Below are 23,823 nucleotides of genomic sequence, written 5' to 3' on the forward strand. Positions count from 1 at the left end.
CTTGGGGATGACGAGCTGGCAGTTGATCATCAGCTGGTTCTCATGGTTCCACAACAACCGCATGAACCGCCAGTAAGGTGGCAACAAGGAGGGCTGCTTCCACTATGGCGACCCTGACCACTTCATCGCCAACTGCCCCAAGAAGAACAAGCACTCCTCCAGCAAGCATGACGCCGGCAAGCGCAAGGACAAGCGCGAGAACACATTCAGGCAAGCACAAGTCCAAGGGAAGGTTCGATAAGGAGTCGATCAAGCGCAAGTACCTCAAGAAGTCCAAGGCCTAGGAGCATGCCTTCTTTGCTTTCCTTAGCAACCTCGACATCGACTCCGGCTATGAGCACGCTTCTTCCTCTTCGAGCGACGACAAGTCTGAGAGGAAGGTCGAGGAGAAGATGAACGGGTTGTGCTTCTTCACCGTATCCACCCATGGAGGCTTCTGCACCATGGCGCTTGGTGACAAGGTGGAGACCGGCAAGGACGAGGTTCTTGGTGATGACAACGCTTCTCAGGTATCACTTTGAATGCTTCTTTGCTTAGCCAAGATAAGTTGCTTAAGCACGCTGCTCGTGATAGGAAGGAGTATAAGGACAAACTAGATGTTGTGCTTAAGGAGCTTGAGTTTGCTAAGTCTGTTGTGGTTGTATCTGAGGAGGTTGAGTGCGATGCTTGTGCCTTCCACATGTCTAACTTTGCAGCCTTGCAAAGCAAGTATGCCTCTCTGTTAGACGAGCTTGAGGAGGTGAAGGCTAGGCCTATCTTGTTGGGTGCGTGCAATTCTGCTTGGGCTTGCAATCTGAGCTAGCAGAGAAGGTTGCCAAGATCGTTTTGCTTGAGAAGGCTAGCTCAGATAGCACAGGTGTTGATAAGAGTGCGCTTTGTGAGGGCTTGGAGCTGGAGCTTGAGTCCTGTAGGCACGACAAGATGAGAACCGAGGAAGAAACCACATACCTTCGGACCATCTTGAGCTAGGTGTCTTGCAGTGAGCCATAGTTGGGCATGATGGTCAACCAATTTAGGAGGGGAATTGGTGGACTGAGAGTAGGCTTTGCTTTAGGTGAGAAGGGCGAAAATATCTATGGCAAGGTTGGTGAGTGTAGTGGCTTGAAACCAAGTGAGAAACCTACCACCACTCCCATGTTGACCAAAATCACTCCACCTAAGCCCACTTTGCCTACCATCAAAGATGGAGTGTTTGAAGAACCTCCAAAAGCTTCACCTCAGAAACAAGTATGGATTCCAGCCTCGACCCCATGCAACACAAGGAGTACATCACATTCGGGGATAACAGCAAAGGTAAGGTGGTCTCCCATGGTATCATTCGGGTCAATGGGAGTTCTGTCCTCAATGATGTTGCTTTGGTCTCTAATTTGCATTTCAATTTGCTTTCAGTTTTGCAACTCCTTGAGGACGATTTCGAAGTGCGCTTTAAGAAAGGCCCGTCTTGAGTTCTTGATTATTAGGGGAATCTTGTTTGTCGGATTTTCCCATTTGGCCAAGTTTTTTAGATGATTTTTCACGCTCTTTTGGCTCTTCTCGATGTTTGGTAGCCGGATCTTCCTCAGAGCTTTGGAAGTGGCATAGGAGACTAGGCCATTTGAGTTTTGACCTACTAACTAGGTTGATCTCACTTTGTATAATCCAAGGATTGCCCAAATTGAAATTTGAGAAAGATTTGGTTTGCCACCCATGTCGTCATGGTAAGATGGTGGCTGCTTCTCACCCCCCTCCCCCCGGTAAACCAAGTGATGACAAAGCGACCCAGTGAGGTATTCTTGGGTGTTCTTTATGGAGGCTAAGGATGAGGCATTTTCTTTGGTTTGAGACTTGATTCGTCGGTTGCAAACTGAGATGCCAAAGAATGCCATAAGAGCTATATGCGGTGACAATGCAACCGAGTTCAAAAACTCTTAGTTTGAAACCTTCTATGCTTCCTTGGGTCTCGAACACCTGTTTTCCTCGCCTTATGTTCCTCAGCAAAACGGTGTTGTTGAGCGCAAAAATCAGACTTTGGTTGAAATTGCTAGGACGATGCTCGACGAGCATAGGACTCCTAGGAGATATTGGGCCGAAGTGATCAACACTGCATGCCATGTCTCAAATTGCATCTTTCTTCGAGCTTTTATGAAAAAAACTTCTTATGAGTTGTGGTTTCAACGGCCACCCAAGGTAAGCCATTTCTGGGTGTTCGGGGGCAAATGCTTCATCTTGAAACAAGGTAATTTGGACAAGTTTGAGTCCAGGTCCTCCGATGGTTTATTTTTGGGTTATGCATCTCACTCTCGAGCTTATCGTGTTCTTAACCTTGAAACTAACCGCATCATGGAGACCTACGAGGTCACATTCGATGAAACAAAGCCTTGTACAACCCCTGTTTTTGTGTGTGCAGGTGAGCAAGAGCTCGATGAAAGCATCTTTGTGGAGGAGGAGCAAGAAGATGCCTATTAGGGTGATCCTAAGCTAACTCCACCAGCTGCCCCTCTCGAGCCTACTTCGACTACTTCAGCTCACGGTCCTGATCCCTCTACTTCCACTACTTGGGGACTGTATGAGCAGCTTCCTCAACCCGCGCTGGCTGCACTTGAGGAAGCACTAGCTGCTGTTGAGGGAGAGGTGACTTCAGCAAGGGAGGCACCTCGGCACATTCAGTGTCAACATCCACCTTAACAGATGCTAGGCGACATTGACCAACGAGTCACGTGGTCCAGGTCCTATCAAATCTCACACTTTGCTCATTCTGCATTTGTTGCTTCTTTTGAACCCCATGATGTTGGACACGCTTTATCTGATCCTAATTGGCTTAATGCCATGCATGAGGAGCTTGAAAACTTTGAGAGAAACCATGTTTGGGTTTTGGTACCACCTCCACAAGACTGCCATCCCATAGGAACCAAGTGGGCTTTCAAAAACAAACAGAGTGAGGATGGGTTGGTAGTCAGAAACAAGGCTAGATTGGTAGCTCAAGGTTTTTGCTAGAAAGAGGGTATAGACTATGAGGAAACCTTTGGCCCTGTTGCTCATTTAGAAGCCATTAGGATCCTTCTAGCCTTTGCAGCCTCAAAGGGTTTTAAGCTTTTTCAAATGGATGTCAAAAGTGCTTTTTCTGAATGGGTACATAGAGGAAGAGGTTTATGTTAAGCAACCCCCTAGATTTGAAAATCCCAAGTTTTCAAACCATGTTTTCAAACTTCAAAAAGCTTTGTATGGTTTGAAACAAGCCCCCAAAGCCTGGTATGAGTGTTTGAAAACATTTTTGCTTGTAAAGGGTTTCAAAATGGGATCGGTTGACAAAACATTTTTTGTCCTCAAGCAAGGCATTGACACTCTAATTGTTCAGATATACGTGGATGATATCATCTTTGGTGGTTCATCTCATGCTTTGGTTGCCAAGTTTGCAGATACAATGAGCAAGGAGTTCGAGATGAGCATGATGGGCAAACTCAACTTCTTCCTCGGGTTGCAAATCAAGCAGACCTGGGATGGGAGCTTTGTACATCAAGGCAAGTATACGAAGGACGTTTTGAAGAAGTTTGACATGGGTGAGGCCAAGCCTCTTTTGATGCCCATGTCAACTACGACTACGTTGGATGCTGATGAGAACGGCGAGCCTGTGGACCAGAAGGAGTATAGGAGCATGATTGGCTCGCTCCTGTACTTGACGGCGATGAGGCCATACATACACTTTGCAGTGTGTCTATGTGCTCGTTTTCAAGCTTCACCGCACACTTCCCACAAGCAGGTGGTCAAAAGGATCATGAGGTACCTTCGTTTCACTCCTGAGTTCAATTTGTGGTATTCCTCTTCTTCGACCCTTTCGCTTTGTGGTTATTCTGATGCGGATTTTGTGGGGTGTCATTTGGATCGCAAGTCAACTTCCGGTACGTGTCAGTTCTTGGGGTCTTCACTGATTTCTTGGTCCTCTCACAAGGAAACTAGCGTAGCCCAGTCAACCACCAAAGCCGAATACGTTGTCGCCTCTAGCTGTTGCTCCTAGCTGCTTTGGATGATTTACACCTTGAGAGACTTTGGGTTGAGCTTTGAGAGAGTCCCACTTCTTTGTGACAGTTCCAATGCTATAAGTGTGGCAAATAACCCTATCCTACATTCCAAAACCAAGCACATTGATATCCGCTTTCACTTCCTAAGTGACCACTATGAGAAAGGGGACATTGATCTTTGCCACATAGACACCACCAAATAGCTTGCCGATATCCTCACAAAACCCCTAGATCACACAACCTTTGCCCGGTTGCGAGGGCAACTGGGGGTGTGCTTCACTTTTTAGAGGAGGGAAGCTTTGGATCTTGTATAGTAGTATTTGGCTTTTCTTTTGTAATTTATTTTTTGTTTTGGCTTTGTATCATAATTGCATTGCATAGGATCATGTATGATAGAGCATATTTTGAGCTTCATGAATATAGCTGTCAGAATGAAACTATGCTCTCTTTGGTATGTTCTGTGCGTACATGATAGTGCTTACAGCTTAGGCTCTCTTTGATCACCTGATACATGTTATGTGCTAAGCTTGTTTTACAACTTGTGAACATGATTAACAAATGTTGAAACATGAAAATTTGTTCACCGCTGAGATTGGCAACTAGCATGTGTAGGATATGTTGAAATCCCTGATGTTTTCATGTGTATGCTATGTTGCTATGTCTCATGCTTTGAGTCATTCACTTTCTTGGACAACTCCGATACTCTTGTTCTAAAACTTGAAATCCAAGTTAAGTGATGAGAAAAGATTGAGATGGGTCTGTACTATCCTACCTCAAGGTATCGAGACTACTTCCTATTGCACTTAGAATGAACCTGAGCCTTGTAGTTGATGACCAAAACCATTGTCTTGAGCTCCTGATTGTCTCCTGACATAGGCTCCGCATGGTTGAAAAGTTAGGCATGACAGTACTTACAACTTCTCGCACACACATGTTTGACTAATACTTGTAATCTGAAAATTGCAATATCTTGATAACTTGATCAAATGCAAGTGTTAGGTTTATCTTTGACATGATGTGTGACCGCTTCTTGGGGTAGTTCACCTTGTATATATTTGTCAGCACTAGGTTGATTTACTACTTACACCTACTATATGCTACTTTCAGTGGTGAATCAACATTATAAGCAAGGTACTAGTACCACTTAGAAAAACACATTATATCTAGCTACCACCTATGTATGCTAGTCATCAAATCATCATACAATCTCTATAACTAGCATACACCACACAAGCATGGATATCAAATTTAAAAACTTATGCAAATGCAAGCAAGCACATGAATATGCACATATCAAATGCAACAAACAAGTTCATGAGCTTGCTCTCCGTACTTTTGTGCTTCAAAATTTTTCTTGACCCCCTTCAATTCTTCAATGTCCACCATGATCCATCTCTTGATCCATTGTCCACCATGATCCATCTCTTGATCTATCTCTTCTCCTATCTTTGTGACTAATCTCTCCCCCTTTGTCATCTATTTCCACAAAAGGTGTGCACCAATTTGATATAGGTTGAGGTAGTCATATCACTACTAGAAATCCTTTGATCTATGACGATTTGAGAATGACGAATCAGATTTTGGTCACTGAATAAGGTTCATTCATGACGAATCTACCTTGATCGTCACAGACATTGGATGCGGTCGTCAGCCCCTTCGTACAACTGTGACGAATTAGGAAAAATCATCATATAAATGTACTGAGCTTTGTCATAGAAGTGAAACTATACAGGTGTCTGGGAATTGAACCCGGCACCTGATAGTTCAGCAGTGAGTTGACTTACCACCAGAATTCGTATTTAGGGATGGGAACATTGTTTTCTTATTGGAATTTAGGATCATTCATATGACCTCATGCGTGGGCCAAACACCGCCTGGGCCGACCTGTTTCTTGCGCTGGGCCGCTCGTGCGCTCAGTGGACCATTGAGCCCGCGGGTCGCTTTTCCTTTTTATAAGATTTTATCTATTTCCATTTAAATCTGAGAACTTGTAAAAGTTGTAATAAATAAAATAAAAACCGTAAAATGGAAAACCAAAGTTTGTTGAACTCTGAATAAAAATCTCTACAAAGTGAACATATAAAACACCCTGTTTTAGTCTAAAATATTTGCTGCAATTGTTAAACTAGAGTTTACTATAATTAATTATATTAGTTTCTGTGCTCCAAAAATTATGAAATTTGTATGTTAGCTTACTTTTGGCGTGTAGGGTTTGTGATAAAAATTTCATGATCATTAGATGTGGTATTACTGAGTTATCAATTATCTTACAAAAATGCATGAAAGAAAGAAAAAAAGAGAAAATGTGTGACCTTGCTCAAGCTGGAGAAAAAAGTACTTGAGAGAGGGATCGAACTCTGGACCATAAGCATCATAACTTTTGGCTCTACCATTGAGAAGTGCCAACTTTTGTGTTAGTGATTGCATTTTACTCTATATATATAGAAGTATCTACGATAGCAGGTGATGCACCTCCACCATCCACTCATGAAGTTCATCAAGAATAGCAGTTTTTTACTTTTTAATGCAAGAATAAAATTTGAAAGTAGTTTATCTCACTCATATGAACTCCAAATTGGATGATTCTTTTTCCAATATTCATATAAAATCATTTTTACGATTTCGAGCACTTATAGCATGTCATCAAGTAAACAGAGAAGACTCATATATTGAAATTCCGATTTTTGAATTGTTGGACAACTGTGATTTCTCTTTTTAATCTCTGACTAAAACTTGTAACTAGTCTTTCTCCCTCATACTAACTTCAAATGTGTTGATTTTTTTCCTTAATGTTTCTAAAATCATGCTCTATCAAGTTATTGTGTTCTTACTGCTATTATTTTGGCAATCTTTTCTTGTGACTTCATTTGAACAATTCAAATTTTGAATTTCAAAAAAGACAACTTCAAACCAGATTTTAAAACACTAAATGATTTCAGTTAAAAAAGTCATGAATATAAAAGTTGTAGTACTCATCAAGATCTACAACTTTTATTTTGATCATTTCTTCATTCGACAAAGTGGTGGTACACATTGTTCACAAATTCATAAATCTCTCACATAGTTTATGAAACTATATGAGAGATATAGCAATTTGTGAACAATGTGTGCTAACACTTTGTCGGATGAAGAAATGATCAAAACAAAAGTTGTAGATCGTGATGAGTACTACAACTTTTATTTTCATAACTTTTTCAGTTCAAATCATTTGGTGTTTCAAAATATTATTTGAATTTGTCATTTCTTGAAATTCAAATTTTAAATTGTCCAAACAAAGTCATGTGGAAAGATGACCAAAATAAAAGTTGTATATCTCGACGAGTTACACAACTTTGTTGTTGATAACTTTTCCATTTGAAATCATTTAGTATCCCAAAATTTTATTTGAAGTTGGCATATTTTGAAATTTAAAATTTTGAATTGTAGAAACGAGCTCATATGGAGAAAGGACCCAAATCAAAGTTGTAGACCGTGATGAGTTCTACAACTTTGTAGTTGATGACTTTCGCATTTAAAATCATCTACTGGTTTACATTTTAGTTTATAGAATATTTGTTATAATTTTATAGAAAAAATCATAAGCAATTATGGGCCAAAACTTTGAAACGGTCTGTTTCTATGCAGCCCAACAAAAGCAATCTACTCAGCCCACGATGTCAACCATACGATACATGATCGGATGGCCTACCGCCCTCACTATAAAACTCGGCTGCCTGCACCCTTCACCGAACCCTAGCCAAAAATTCCCCTCTCGCCTCACTCCTTCCACTGCCTGGTTGAAACCCTAAGTCCCTAACTCTACCCATTTGTTCTTCTCCTCCACGCAGCCTACCTCCGCACGCCTGCACCTAGATCCATGCAGCCAGCAGCCCGTAGTGCCTCCTCTAGTGAAGACTCAGATCCCGCACATCATCCTCTCGCGGTGGCAGAGGAGGCCATGGGAGGCACGGGGAGGCTCCCCGGTGTCGATCCGACAAAGGGCGGTGCGAGGGAGGCTACCGGCCTCGATCTGGCGGCAGCGCAGAGGAGGCCGCAGGCCCCGACAGTGACTACTCTCCTGCCGCTAATAAGGGCAAGCCAGAGCTCGCAGGGGCGCGCCCGGCTTTGATGAGATCCGAGGCGTTCGCGTTCGCGGCCGTGCTCGCGCTCTTCATTGCCTGGGATCTTCTGCGTCTTCCTTAGCGCCCCACGCGGCGAGTTCGGGCAGATCCTCTGCCTCCTGCGTAGCCTCGCCGACGTCCGCTTCAAGTAAGCAAATCCCTGCCCGCTTGCTCGTTGATTCCCCGATCGGCCTTTTATTTGGATCGAAGCTATTTCGTATCTGAGACGCGTGGTGTAAATCGTACTGCAAGCATGGTATCTATCGATTCACTAGTGCTAGTTTGGGTGTGATTTCGGATGCCGATTTCTGAGGACTAGGCTGTTCTCCAACATCAGAATAACTTGATGGAGATGTGAGATTTCGTGATGCGTGAGATCCAAGATGAACACACGGTGCAATCAAATAATACTGAAGACTTGTTTTTGTAGATACAGATTTAGACAATCAATTAGGAACATCAGATATATTGGTTACTTATTTCAAGTAAGGGTACAAAAGAGGCTTGCTTTCCTATTTGATCTTGCAGTGGCTGCAACAATTGGAGACTTTGTCTAAGTCAAAACCTCGTTAGGAATTAGGCAAGATTATGAGCTCATTGGCTGTACAAATTTCAATAGTATAATGGCTGTGTACGGCTACTTGGTTTCTTTCTTGCTGTAATTGTCGTGGACTAGGGACTTGCTTTCTTTCTTGCTGTAAATTTTCTCTCTCGGGAGTCAATACTCAGTACCACTATAATTCTTCTCAGGTTAATTATCAGGGGAAGTTGCTGTGTCTATTTTTCAAAGCTCCCCATTACCATCATCCATACAAGATGAAAGATGCTACCCTCGTTTATGTTGGGTTTTACATGTTAGAGAAGTATTTAGTTATAGCTATAAGAACTGGACAATGCTAGTTGTGGTACCAAATTAATTATTTACAGTTTTTTGGACTACTGTACTCTTATCGATTTAGTTAGATAAAGTAAATATTATCATTTTATCCATACCTCTTGTTGAAGTTCGGTACAAGTTCCTTATGCTTGGTTGTGCATCTGATACAAAAATTTGAATCTTGTAAAGTTACTGGCACTAATATAAGATCCTGGATCTAATATGATTCAAGAGCTAGGTTTATTTTGTAGTTCTCCATCAAGATAACATGATTTAACCTTGTAAATAGATATTTAAACCTGACTTAGGTATTCGAAATGTAAATCTGAACATTCAAGCAATTTGGACTATAGTTTTGGATATTGTTTGGAAAATGCTTTCTTCTTGTAATGATAGCTCAGCTTGTTTAACATTTTGAATTTATATCAGATCCATATGTTCTGTTTTTATTAACTAAATACACATAGGGATACTCAGGCACCATCTGTAACATCTTGGGCTTTGGACCGAAAGGAATTTATTTAGATGCTTTGCCTTTTTTGTTTCAAAAAAGCATTCAGCACAAGTACTTTTTTATAATATCTTATTTTTTTATGTCTTACACAGAAGAATCAATGGCCAGTTGTGCTCAGGACCTAGCAAGCGATGGAGGAGTTCAAGAAGAAACAAAAAGCTAATGATCTGATCCTTCAGCGCATCTTGAGCCTCAACTCAGGTAATCGAGCTACATAGCTTGTTCCTGTCCTGCCTGGGTTCCCCTCTAGTTCCATGGAGTTGTGCTGAGCCGTGTCGGTACTGCTGGTCCTCATAAGTTACTGAACTTGGTCTGTCGGTTGTCGCTTGTGAACTTATTTTGTGATTTTGTCGGTTGATTATGAACTTGTGGTTCCAGTGATGTGAACCTATGAACTTGTGGTTCCCCTATGTTTGGAACTTCGGTTGTATGAACACTAAAGTTGTGATGTATGAACCTACAATTGTGTATGATGTATGAACATGTGCTGGATATGTGAAATTATGTTCTGTTTCTGGAATGAGTGCTCAGTTCCGGGCTACAATGGTACTGCCTGTGGATTATATCAAATTCGTCAAAATTCTATGACGAAAAAAACGTCATCCCTCATGTGTGCCACGTCATCCCTCATGTGCTACCACGTTATAGCTCACGTGCTGCCATGTAAATGCACACTGAGAACGCCACGTTTCAATCATAAAATCGTACATGTGTCAACCTCACCATCATACACGTGTCGACCTCTCAGCCATACACGTGTCCACTAGAACGCTGGATTGAAACAGTTCAAGTGACGGGGGTAAAATCGTCATGGTTGTAACTGTATCTGTGACGAAATGCACCAAATCATCACTGTGCAACAACTGTGACGCTACAAAGATGACTGAACATAATTTCGTCATAACTTCATCATAGATATATTTCCATGACGTTATTTACCTTTACTATGACAAAAGCGAATCGTCTTAGATGTGGACTTTTTTAGTAGTGTATTGAAATCAATGGAGATGATCACTTAAGGTTGAGGATCACGTGCTCATATGGTTCAATGTAGGCAACTTGCATAAGTGATCTAACTCAGTTTGAACCAATGACAAGCTTCTTCAGTCATCTTTTAATGGTTATCTTACCAATGTTGATACTCGATTGCTCATTTTCTAGATCAAACACTAGGTTCACAAGCTCACAAACAAGTCATATGTTTACCACTAGATCAATCAAACATAGAAGCAATAGTGGTACCATATAAACTCAAATTCATTTGATTTTCATGAATGAACACTAAATATGTCTATATGATCTAGCAAGTCCTTAGCAACATATGAATGCACATGCCAAACAATTTTACCTTTGCTTTGTTGGAGGAGAGGACATGTCATATAATATGGGGTGCATCAACTCATGTTGGAGAAGTCAAGTATGTTCAATTCATTCCTAAGCTTGCAAAACCTTTTCTCATCAAGTGGCTTGGTGAATATATTGGCAAGTTGATCATCGGTGCCTACACTCTCAATTTTGATATCCCCTTTTGATTGATGATCTCTAATGAAGTGATGGCGGATATCAATGTGCTTTGTTCTTGAAAGTTGAACCGGGTTGGTGGCAATCTTAATGGCACTCTCATTATCACATAGCAACGGCACTTGTCCAAATTTGATTCTGAAGTCAAGCAAAGTAGCCTTCATCCACAACAATTGTGCACAACAACTACCGGCCAAGATATATTCTGCTTCGGCGGTTGAAAGTGCAACACTATTTTGCTTCTTTGATGACCATGATACTAGTGATCTTCCAAGAAATTGACATGTGCCCGATGTGCTCTTTCTATCCACCTTGCATCCCGCATAGTTCGAGTCCGAATATCCAATCAACTCAAATTGTGACCCCTTGGGATACCAAAGTACAACATTTTGTGTATGCTTTAAATACCTCAATATTCTTTTCAAATACCTCAATATTCTCTTTGTTGCCTTCAAATGACTTTCTCTTGGTAAGGCTTGAAATCTTGCACACATACATACACTAAACATCACATCCGACCTTGATGCGGTCACATAGAGTAGGCTTCCAATCATAGATACCTTTTAATCTACCATATCACCACTTGTATCAACATCCAAATGACCATTAGTGCCCATTGGTGTATGAATTGACTTGGCCTCATCCAATCCAAACTTCTTCAACATGTCTTTCATGTACTTTCCTTGACTTACAAATGTGTCATTCTTCATTTGCTTGATTTGAAGTCCAAGGAAGTAACTAAGCTCTCCAATCATAGACATTTTAAACTCACTAGCCATCATCTCTCCAAACTCTTCACAAAATTCTTGATTGGTTGAACCAAATATAATGTCATCAACATAGATTTGCAACACAAACAAGTCTTTGCCTATCTTCTTGGTGAAGAGAGTGGTGTCAACCTTACCCATCTTGAACCCTTTAGAGAGTAGGAAATCCCTCAATCTCTCATACCATGCTCTAGATGCTTGCTTCAAACCATTTAATGCTTTCTTCAACTTGTAAACATGGTTGGGCTTTTTGTCATCTTCAAATCCCGGGGGTTGCTCGACATACACCAACTCATTGATATATCCATTCAAGAATGCACTCTTCACATCCATTGGATAGAGCTTGATGTTGTGGGCACAAGCATAAGCTAATAAGATTCTAATTGCTTCCAATCTTGCAACCGGGGCAAATGTTTCACCAAAGTCAAGACCTTCAACTTGAGTGTAACCTTGTGCTACCAATCTTGCTTTGTTCCTCACCACTATGCCATCTTGATCTTGCTTGTTTCTAAACACCCACTTGGTACCAATCACATTATAGTTCTTTGGCCTCTCAACCAATTCCCAAACTTGGTTCCTTGTAAGTTGTTTAGCTCTTCATGCATAGCATTAACCCAATCAACATCCATCAAAGCATCTTCTATTTTGGTTGGCTCAAAGGATGACACAAATGAGTAGTGCTCACAAAAGGATGTCAACCTTGATCTTGTTTGCACACCTCTACTAAAGTCACCAACAATTTGGTCTAATGGATGATCTCTTGCAATGTGAACCAATTGGAGAACTTGAGCTTGATTACTAGCACTTGCTTGGTCACTAGATTGATTTGCTTGAGATGAACTAGCCACTTGTTGGACTTGATCTTGATCATGAGAACCACTAGCTTGCACGTTGGATGGAGGGAGCACTTGATTTTTGTCATCATCAACATCAATCACCTCTCTAGGCCAAATATCACAAACATCCATGTTCTTCATTGCATTGATCAATTGAGTGCCTCTCACATCATCTAAGTTTTCATTCTCATCTTGAGAGCCATTGGTTTCATCAAACTCAACATCATGCACTTCTTCCACTATCTTTTTTGTGTTGCTCCAAACTCTATATGCTTTGCTTGTAGTAGAGTAACCAAGTAGGAACCCTTCATCATATTTCTTCTCAAACTTACTCAATCTAGTGCCTTTCTTGAGAATATAGCATTTGCAACCAAACACTCTAAAGTATGCAATGGTGGGCTTTCTTCCATTCAATAGCTCATATGATGTCTTCTCCAATTACCGGTGACAATAGAGTCGGTTGCTACAATAGCAAGCCGTGCTGATTGCTTCCGCCCAAAATGAACCACTCACATTGTACTCACTAAGCATAGACCTTGCCATATCAATCAATATTCTATTCTTCCTCTCAACAAGGCCATTTGATTGTGGAGTGTACTTGGCCAAGAATTGATTCTTGATTCCAAACTCATCACATAGCTCATCAATTCTTGTGTTCTTGAACTCACTTCCATTGTCACTTCTCACTTTCTTGATTCTAGTATCAAACTCATTTTGACTTCTCTTGACAAATGACTTGAATACATCAAATACTTCACTTTTTTCAACAAGAAAGAAGACCCATGTGTATCTAGTATAGTCATCCACTATCACAAAGCCATACTTGTTACCACTAATACTTGTGTATGATATTGGTCCAAATAAATCCATGTCCAACAACTCAAATGCTTTACTAGTGCTCATCATGCTCTTGTTAGGATGAGTGTTTCCAACTTGCTTTCTAGCTTGACAAGAGCTACACAATCTATCCTTCTCAAACACCATATCTTTCAAACCCTTTACTAGATCATGTTTGACAAGCCTATTCAATTGTTTCATTCCAACATGTCCCAATCTTCTATGCCATAACCAACCCATGCTAGACTTGGTGAACAAACATGTTGAGAGTTGTGTTTCACTAGCATTGAAATCAACCAAGTATAGATTCTCATATCTAAATCATTTGAATATCAAGTTAGAGCCATCTACACTTATGATCTTTACATCATCAACACCAAATATTCATTTGAAACCAAGATCACATAGTTGTGCTACCGACAATAGATTGAAATTGAGAGATTCAACTAGCAACACATTGGATATGCTCATGTCATTGGATATTGCAATCTTACCAAGCCCTTTGACCTTGCCTTTGCCATTATCACCAAATGTGATACTATCAAACTCATTGTTGCCACTTGTGTTGATTGAATTGAACATTCTTGAATCACTAGTAATATGTTGTGTGCACCCACTATTAAGCACCCAATGCTTTCCTCCAGCTTTGTAATTGACCTACAAGAAAAGATCAATTCTTTTTAGGTACCCAAACCTTTTTGGGTCCTCCAAGGTTAGTGACTAGGCTCTTGGGCACCCAAATAGCTTTCTTCTTTGAGCCCACAATGGGTGCACCAATGAACTTAACTTTCACACCGTTAACACCCTTGGTAAGCAAACAACAAGAATCAAATTTAATAGAGGATACATTAGCATCTTTCTTGTTCTTGTAATATTGCTCTACATGCCCAACTTGCTTGCATCTATTGCAAAACCGACCATTGCCTCTCATAAAACTAGTTTTGGGAGTTGCAAAGACCGCCTTGCCATTCTTGGGGGTATAGCCCAATCCCTCTTTGTTGAGAGAAAAGTGTTGGCTACCCAAGCACTTAAGCAAGCGGGCCTCACCGCCATAGGCCTTGCCTAAAGCGTGAGTGTGCTCATTGACCTCCTTTTTGAGAGTCTCATTTACCACTATTAGTGAGGCATCATAAGTGAAACCATCACTCATAGATGAAGTAGTAGTGAATGAGCTACATGAAGGGTCAGTAGGAGCAACAACAATAGGAGTATAATTGTTGGGCACTAGTGCAATCGGTGGTGCATCGGTCAGGTCTCTAGTTTGGGATTCTAGTGATTCCTGAGCTCTTCTCTGTTCTGGTGCTTAAAAGCATGAGCAGCCCCACGTCGTGCGTCTCTCTCTCTCTGTTTTGTCTTCTAGCCTGGAATTTCTGGCCCATCCTGCTATTTTGTTCTGTTTCTTCCGCGTTCATGCTCCGTTTTGAGTTCTGTCTTTTGCATTAGTTTTCCACCGATCCAAGGAAGCTTTCTCAATACACTTGTCACCAGTATGACTCGGGTATTTTGAATCGGGAACTCGCTTCTTCTCTATAGGAGTGGAGTTCTCATTTTTCGGATCTTCGGCTCACAAGTGTTTCTTAGCTGTTCATGTGGGTCCCGCTATGTTCCTAGGAAACATCTAGCCACCAGTCGGCTCGAGGGCATCACGGGTTTCTTGTCTTGCTTTTGGCAGTGATTTTGGGACAGCAGCCTAAAGTTTTGAAACAAAATTTACGGCTCCCATTCACCCCCTCCCTCTGGTCATCATTTTCGTCCTTCAATTGGTATCAGAGCCAGTTAAGTTTCATTCCACCTTATACGGTTCTTGATTCGCGACATGGAGCGTGGTTTAGGCAGACCACTGTTCTTCTATGGAACAAATTACCCATATTGGAAGATTCGTAAGTCTGCGCATCTCCAAAACATCAGCTCGCGGGTTTGGGAGATTTGTGAGGATCCAAATTACATGGTGCTTGCTGCTCGTATCGATCAGGAGCAGATGGATCAGCATGAGGCAAATAGCAAGGCTCGTAATGCAATTTTTCTTGCCTGTCGCTTTCTGAGTTTGATCGAGTTTCTCACCTCGCTACGGCTTGAGAGATCTGGCAGACCCTTGAAAGGTATCATGAGGGGACTTCCCAGGTCAAGACCAGACTCTTTGAGACGTACCGACGTGAGTATGAGAACTTTATTCAGTTGCCTAGAGAGTCTATCGATTCTATGTTCTCTCGCTTCCAGTCAATCGTGAACAAGATGCGGGCAAATAAGCCACAGCTACCCTATGATGATCATAAGAGGGCTCTCAAGTTACTACGTGCCCTAGATCGGAGGGTTTGGGATGTGAAAGTCTTTGCGATCATTGAGTCATCCAACTATGAGACACTCACCGTGGATGAGCTATTCAGCAAGATCAAGTCCACCGAGATTGATCACCAGACTCAAGCCAAGCTCGAGAATCCTTTTGCACCGACTATGGCTTTGATCTCAGGTACTAGTGGTTCAAGTTCTTTGGCTAACCTTTCACAAGCTTCTTTCACTTTGTCTTCTTTGGTCTCTGTCATAGAGGAGCAGATGGAGGCACTTGGGGATGACGAGCTGGCGTTGATCATCAGCTGGTTCTCATGGTTCCACAACAACCGCATGAACCGCCAGTAAGGTGGCAACAAGGAGGGCTGCTTCCACTATGGCGACCCTGACCACTTCATCGCCAACTGCCCCAAGAAGAACAAGCACTCCTCCAGCAAGCATGATGCCAACAAGCGCATGGACAAGCGCGAGAACACATTCAGCAAGCACAAGTCCAAGGGAAGGTTCGATAAGGAGTCGATCAAGCGCAAGTACCTCAAGAAGTCCAAGGCCTAGGAGCATGCCTTCCTTGCTTTCCTTAGCAACCTCGACATCGACTCTGGCTATGAGCATGCTTCTTCCTCTTCGAGCGACGACAAGTCTAAGAGGAAGGTCGAGGAGAAGATGAACGGGTTGTGCTTCTTCACCATATCCACCCATGGAGGCTTCTGCACCATGGTGCTTGGTGACAAGGTGGAGACTGGCAAGGACGAGGTTCTCGGCGATGACAACGCTTCTCAGGTATCACTTTCCACCGACGAGCTTGCTGCTGAGGTTGAAACTTTGAATGCTGCTTTGCTTAGCCAAGATAAGTTGCTTAAGCACGCTGCTCATGATAGGAAAGAGTATAAGGACAAGCTAGATGTTGCGCTTAAGGAGCTTGAGTTTGCTAAGTCTGTTGTGGTTGTATCTGAGGAGGCTGAGTGCGATGCTTGTGCCATCCACATGTCTAACTTTGCAACCTTGTAAAGCAAGTATGCCTCTCTGTTAGACGAGCTTGAGGAGGTGAAGGCTAGGCCTGTCTTGTTGGGTGCGTGCAATTCTGCTTGGGCTTGCAATCTGAGCTGGCAGAGAAGGTTGCCAAGATCATTTTGCTTGAGAAGGCTAGCTTAGATAGCACAGGTGTTGATAAGAGTGCGCTTTGTGAGAGCTTGGAGCTGGAGCTTGAGTCCTGTAGGCACGACAAGATGAGAACCGAGGAAGAAAACACATACCTTCGGACCATCTTGAGCTGGGTGTCTTGCAGTGAGCCATAGTTGGGCATGATGGTCAACCAATTTAGGAGGGGAATTGGTGGACCGGGAGTAGGCTTTGCTTTAGGTGAGAAGGGCGAAAATATCTATGGCAAGGTTGGTGAGTGTAGTGGCTTGAAACCAAGTGAGAAACCTACCACCACTCCCAAGTTGACCAAAATCACTCCACCTAAGCCCACTTTGCCTACCATCAAAGATGGAGTGTTTGAAGAACCTCCAAAAGCTTCACCTCAGAAACAAGTATGGATTCCAAAACCTAACTATCTCAGGAACCCACTTGACACTCTACCAATCATCTCTGAGTATCCCCTTCCTAAAGCCAAATAGCCACCGAAAGTGAACCATACCTGCAAGAGAGTGAATCAACCACCACCCAAGAGAGAGGTGAGGTATCACTGTGAGTACTGCCATAGGGATGGTCACCTTGCTGAGTTCTGCTTTTGGAGGAAGAGAGATGAGCGACGAGAGTACGAGTTGAACAACTAGAACACGTACTGTCCTCCCCATGCCGTACATGTACCGTCTATTCAGAGGCACAGTGCTAGGCCTAGAGGTGCTAGGCCTCAGGCTACGAGACCACGCGGTGGTCGTGCCCAGTGGGGTTAAGGTTGTGGTCAATATGACCTTGGATCCCCTAGCAGTGCCTTTCAGTCCTACAGCTCTAGCAGACCACGTTTTCCCCCTTGTGGTGATCGCTTTCCTCAATGGGACATGGTATGTTTGGTGTTTTTCCTAACACTTTTCCAGGGCAAATGACTCAACACTGGTATCCCTCATAGTTTACTAACCCCAGTGTTGTGCCATTCGCTCACCTTTTGCCTTTCTTTTGAGCAAGACGGAGGCCTAGAGAACACGTGGCTCATTGATTCCAGATGTTCGTGCCACATGATCGGAAACTCAAGGTGGTTCTCCAGCCTCGACCCCATGCAACACAAGGAGTACATCACATTCGGGGATAACAGCAAAGGTAAGGTGGTCTCCCATGGTATCATTCGGGTCAATGGGAGTTCTATCCTCAACGATGTTGCTTTGGTCTCTAATTTGCATTTCAATTTGCTTTTAGTTTCGCAACTCCTTGAGGACGATTTCGAAGTGCGCTTTAAGAAAGGCCCGTCTTGAGTTCTTGATTATTAGGGGAATCTTGTTTGTTGGATTTTCCCATTTGGCCAAGTTTTTTGAGATGATTTTTCACGCTCTTTTGGCTCTTCTCGATGTTTGGTAGCCGGATCTTCCTCAGAGCTTTGGAAGTGGCATAGGAGACTAGGCCACTTGAGTTTTGACCAACTAACTAGGTTGATCTCACTTGGTATAATCCAAGGATTGCCCAAATTGAAATTTGAGAAAGATTTGGTTTGCCACCCATGTCGTCATGGTAAGATGGTGGCTGCTTCTCACCCCCCTCCCCCCGGTAAACCAAGTGATGACAAAGCGACCCAGTGAGGTATTCTTGGGTGTTCTTTATGGAGGCTAAGGATGAGGCATTTTCTTTGGTTTGAGACTTGATTCGTCGGTTGCAAACTGAGATGCCAAAGAATGCCATAAGAGCTATATGCGGTGACAATGCAACCGAGTTCAAAAACTCTTAGTTTGAAACCTTCTATGCTTCCTTGGGTCTCGAACACCTATTTTCCTCGCCTTATGTTCCTCAGCAAAATGGTGTTGTTGAGCGCAAAAATCAGACTTTGGTTGAAATTGCTAGGACGATGCTCGACGAGCATAGGACTCCTAGGAGATAATGGGCCGAAGCGATCAACACGGCATGCCATGTCTCAAATTGCATCTTTCTTCGGGTTTTTATGAAAAAAACTTCTTATGAGTTGTGGTTTCAATGGCCACCCAAGGTAAGCCATTTCAGGGTGTTCAGGGGCAAATGCTTCATCTTGAAACAAGCTAATTTAGACAACTTTGAGTCCAGGTCCTCCGATGGTTTATTTTTGGGTTATGCATCTCACTCTCGAGCTTATCGTGTTCTTAACCTTGAAACTAACCGCATCGTGGAGACCTATGAGGTCACATTCGATGAAACAATGCCTTGTACAACCCCTATTTTTGAGTGTGCAAGTGAGCAAGAGCTCGATGAAAGCATCTTTGTGGAGGAGGAGCAAGAAGATGCCTATTAGGGTGATCCTGAGCTAACTCCACCAGCTGCCCCTCTCGAGCCTACTTCGACTACTTCAGCTCATGGTCCTGATCCCTCTACTTCCACTACTTGGGGACTGTATGAGCAGCTTCCTCAACCCGCGCTGACTGCACTTGAGGAAGCACCAGCTGCTGTTGAGGGAGAGGTGACTTCAGCAAGGGAGGCACCTCGGCACATTCAGTGTTAACATCCACCTTAACAGATGCTAGGCGACATTGACCAACGAGTCACGTGGTCCAGGTCCTATCAAATCTCACACTTTGCTCATTCTGCATTTGTTGCTTCTTTTGAACCCTAGGATGTTGGACATGCTTTATCTGATCCTAATTGGGTTAATGCCATGCATGAGGAGCTTGAAAACTTTGAGAGAAACCACGTTTGGGTTTTGGTACCACCTCCACAAGACTGCCATCCCATAGGAACCAAGTGGGTTTTCAAAAACAAACAGAGTGAGGATGGGGTGGTAGTCAGAAACAAGGCTAGATTGGTAGCTCAAGGTTTTTGCTAGAAAGAGGGTATAGACTATGAGGAAACCTTTGGCCCTGTTGCTCATTTAGAAGCCATTAGGATCCTTCTAGCCTTTGCAACCTCAAAGGGTTTTAAGCTTTTTCAAATGGATGTCAAAAGTGCTTTTCTGAATGGGTACATAGAGGAAGAGGTTTATGTTAAGCAACCCCCTAGCTTTGAAAATCCCAAGTTTTCAAACCATGTTTTCAAACTTCAAAAAGCTTTGTATGGTTTGAAACAAGCCCCCAAAGCCTGGTATGAGCGTTTGAAAACATTTTTGCTTGTAAAGGGTTTGAAACAAGCCCCCAAAGCCCTCTCTTTATGTGCCTAAAACTACTAAAAAATGCTTAACATTCATATTTCGTTTCACTTGATTAGTTTGAGAATTTGCTAGCACCTGTATCTATTGCTCATTCACATAATAGCACCAGCTAGAGCATCTTTTTCTTCTGATTAATATACTCATGAAGATTCTGCATTCATATGCATACATAGCGTCTTTTCAAGGGGAGTTCCAGATTTTGGCTTAATGTGTGAGCTCGATGTGTGCATGTGCCAACATGGGGGAGAATGTGTCACACAAAAGGGGGAATATGCAAAAAAGGGAAAATGGCACATGAATCCACCTTGAAAAGAGAGATGTTGAGTGCATGCATTCATTTGAGAGATTGCATTTGTTCAGGGGGAGCTGCACATTTGAGCCTGATTTGGTTTTGAATTGCTTTGCTAGTTGTGTTGAGCCTTTGCCTCTTCTGGAGGGACTAGCAGTTTTTGAGCTTTGCTAGTGGTGTTGAGCCCTTTTTGCCTCTTCTTGAGGGCTAGCTGTGTTTTACTTGGTTGCGTCAAGCTGTTGCCCATGTCTTTGGGGACCATGTTTTGCTCATTTCAAATGACCCCGTTTTGGCTTTTCATTGGCTTTTGGTCATTTGGGTGAGTTCTTTTTTTCTTCCTTCTTCCTCTGTTTCTTTTGCTCAGCCGTTGTGTGTTGGTGTTGACAATGCACTCATCAAGGGGGAGATTGAGAACACATGGTTGATATGTGCCCATGTGGTTCGTGTGTGATGAGTGATTGCCAATGAGCGTAGTGTCTTGGGTTGAGTTTGGAAACTAACCGAGGCGTGAGTTAGGTTGTGCAACATGTCTCTTGGCTTGTGGTGCGCAGGTGTGGAGCTCGGGGGCGGTGATCGACGTCGAAAGTGAAGGTCATACGGGTTCGTGCCGATGGACCGGGAGCGGTGAAGGACAGATGCTGGCCTTGGATCGAGGGACCGGAGAGGCCGGGCGATCGACAAGAATGGCTGACACCTAGGAACATCGACAAGTGCAAGTATGCATGTGTATGAGGCACTTCGCCACCGATGCCAAGTGCGGCCTCTCCCTCTCTCTCTCTCTCTCTCTGTCGGTCGCTCTCGCTCTCTCTGTCTCCCTGTCGCGTGAGTCCTCTGGTTCCTTCGTCATTCATTTCAGTTTGGGTTTTCAGAGTTCGTGTGGCTGCTTTCTCTCTCCCTCCTCTCTATCTCGTTCTCTGGTTCTGGGAGCATCGGTCTCTGCCTCTGTCGATCAGTCTTGGCCCAGGGCTCGGTTCTCCCTCTGGTTGCTCTTCAGTGCAGTGGTGCCTAGTTCTCCTCTGCGCTCGTTCTTTTGGTCCGTCGCCCAGGCCGAAGGGTTGCTCGCTCGTTCTTTCCTGTTCGGCTGGGCACTAGTGCAATCGGTGGTGCACCGGTCAGGTCTCCGGTTTGGGATTCGAGTGATTCCAGTGCTTGGCCAGCGTGAGCAGCCCCATGCTGTGCGTCTCTCTCTCTGTTTTGTCTTCTAGCCTGGAATTTCCGGCCTCCACCCCTGGAATTTCTGGCTTGTCCTGCTGTTTTGTTTCATTTCTTCCGCATTCGTGCTCCGTTTTAAGTTCCGTCTTTTGCATTGGTTTTCCACCAATCCAAGGAAGCTTTCTCAATACTCTTATCACCAGTTCAACTCGGGTATTTTGAATCGGGAACTCGCTTCTTCTCTATAGGAGTGGAGTTCTCACTTTTCGGATCTTTGGTTCGCAAGTGTTTCTCAGTTGTTCGTGTGGTGTCCCGCTGTGTTCCTAAGGAACATCCAGCCACCAGTTGGCTCGAGTGCATCACGGGTTTCTTGTCTTGCTTTTGGCGGTGATTTTTGGGACAGCAGCCTAAAGTTTCAAAAGAAAATTTACGGCTCCCATTCACACTGCCCCCCTCTGGTCGCCTTTTTCAATTGGAGCTTTTGGAAACCTCTTATCAATTGCCATCTTGTTCCTAGTGGTCCATAAGGACCACGCAAAACCTGCAAAAGTAAACATGATCAATCACAAAGGTAAGGGCCCTTGCCCTGCAGCCAGGTAGTAGTAAAGTCCATCAGAGAAGAAGGTAATCTCTTCCACCGAAATACTTCCATAATAATACTCCAAATTAGATTTGCTAAGAAGCTGTCAAAAAAGATATGATCTATAGTCTCTGGTTTGCCACAAAGGCAGCAATTGCCACTCCCTTTCCAACCCCTCTTGAGTAAAGATTGTGCAACCTAAAGTTTATTATTGAAAACCTCCATAGAAAGAACTTAATCTTCAAAGGAATTTTGCATTTCCAAATGATTCCTGCAACTCTGCTTGTCATACCCCTATTTGTCAAGAACCTATATGAAGACCTAGTGCTAAACTGTTTATTTTTCTCTAAAGCCCAGAAAACAGAATCCAAGGTCTCTTCTTGCAAAGATACACCCATAAGCTCCTCAAGGAGTTCGTGCCAACTGTTTAGTTCCTGAACAGAGAGAGTTCTCCTGAAATCAACAAACCAGCCTCCTTCCTCCCAGCAATCAGAAACGGTACAATCAGGCACCCTTACCATTTTGTACAGATTTTCATAACTGATCATCAGAGGGACATCTTGGATCCAGCAATCCTGCCAGAATTTGCAGGTCCTGCCATCCCTCACCTTGAAAATTGCTCCCCATCTGAACAAATGTTTTACCTTATGTAACCCCTGCCAAAACTGAGAAGTGCCTTTAATATTGGAAGAGAAGAAGCTACAATCTTCCATATATTTAGCTCTAAGGATCTTAAACCATAGCTCATCAGGTTGCTGCATAATCTTCCAAATCCATTTAACCAGTAAACAATCATTCATAATTCTAGTATTGATGATTCCCAAACCCCCTTGATCTTTGGGCCTGCTTACCATCTCCCATTTAGCCATATGATATCTGAATTTACCTTCAGTTCCTTGCCAAATAAAATTAGCCCTAATATTGTCTAACTTTTTATGCACTCCATCTTGCAACCAGTAAAACCCCATGCAGTACATTGGAATACTACTCAGACAGTAATTAGTTAAAATTTGCCTCCCTCCAGAAGTAAGGTATTTCCCTTTCCAGGGATCCAACCTTTTTAGCATCTTTTGAGCTAGAGGATCAAAAGCACCCATGCTTAGATGTTTATCACTAACTGGAATACCCAAGTATTTCAAAGGAAGATCCCCCAACGCACAATTAAACATATTTGCCATTCTTTCCTTCTCCCTTTGCTGAACTCCAAAAACATAAACTTCACTTTTGTGGAAGTTAATCTTGAGCCCAGATAACCATTCAAAGCAGTAAAGGATCAACTTAAGATTAGTGATTGATTGATCAAAACCATCTATCATGATGACAATGTCATCTGCATATTGAATGTGAGATATACCCCTGGGATTATATCATCTAAAACCCCTTTCAAATGACCTTTCTGAATGGCTGTATACAGCATAACCCCCAAGGCATCAGCTACAAGGTTGAAAAGTAAGAGAGAGAGGGGGTCCCCTGCCTTAGCCCTCTAAAGGTTCTGAAGTAAGGACTTCTCTCCCCATTGACATTGATACAGACTTTCCCCCCTTTCAAAGTGTCCATAACCCAAGAGATCCATTGTTGGGGAAACCCTTTCCCTTCCATTACCTCCAGCAGAAAGGACCACCTAACTCTATCATATGCCTTCTCAAAGTCTATTTTTAAAATAAGCCCAGTCTTCTTAGCAGTTCTAAGCTCATGAAGAACTTCATGTAGAACCACCACCGCTTCAAGTATATATCTGCCCTTGATGAACCCTGTTTGGCTCTTACTGATAACTCTTTGAGCCAAAAGTACTAATCTATTAGTAAGCA

The 23,823-nt window shown here is 43.0% G+C and overlaps 1 long non-coding RNA gene across 1 annotated transcript; it reads left to right on the plus strand.

Annotated features, from left to right (window-relative positions):
- Window positions 1-8,154: 8,154 nt before the first annotated feature.
- LOC136502082 (uncharacterized) lies at window positions 8,155-10,001 on the plus strand. Its single transcript, XR_010770418.1, has 2 exons — window positions 8,155-8,243; window positions 9,579-10,001. It is a non-coding gene; the product is annotated as an uncharacterized lncRNA (long non-coding RNA).
- The last annotated feature ends 13,822 nt before the right edge of the window (window positions 10,002-23,823 follow it).

The sequence above is a fragment of the Miscanthus floridulus genome, chromosome 13, assembly GCF_019320115.1.
Source record: "Miscanthus floridulus cultivar M001 chromosome 13, ASM1932011v1, whole genome shotgun sequence".
Classification (NCBI taxonomy): domain Eukaryota; kingdom Viridiplantae; phylum Streptophyta; class Magnoliopsida; order Poales; family Poaceae; genus Miscanthus; species Miscanthus floridulus.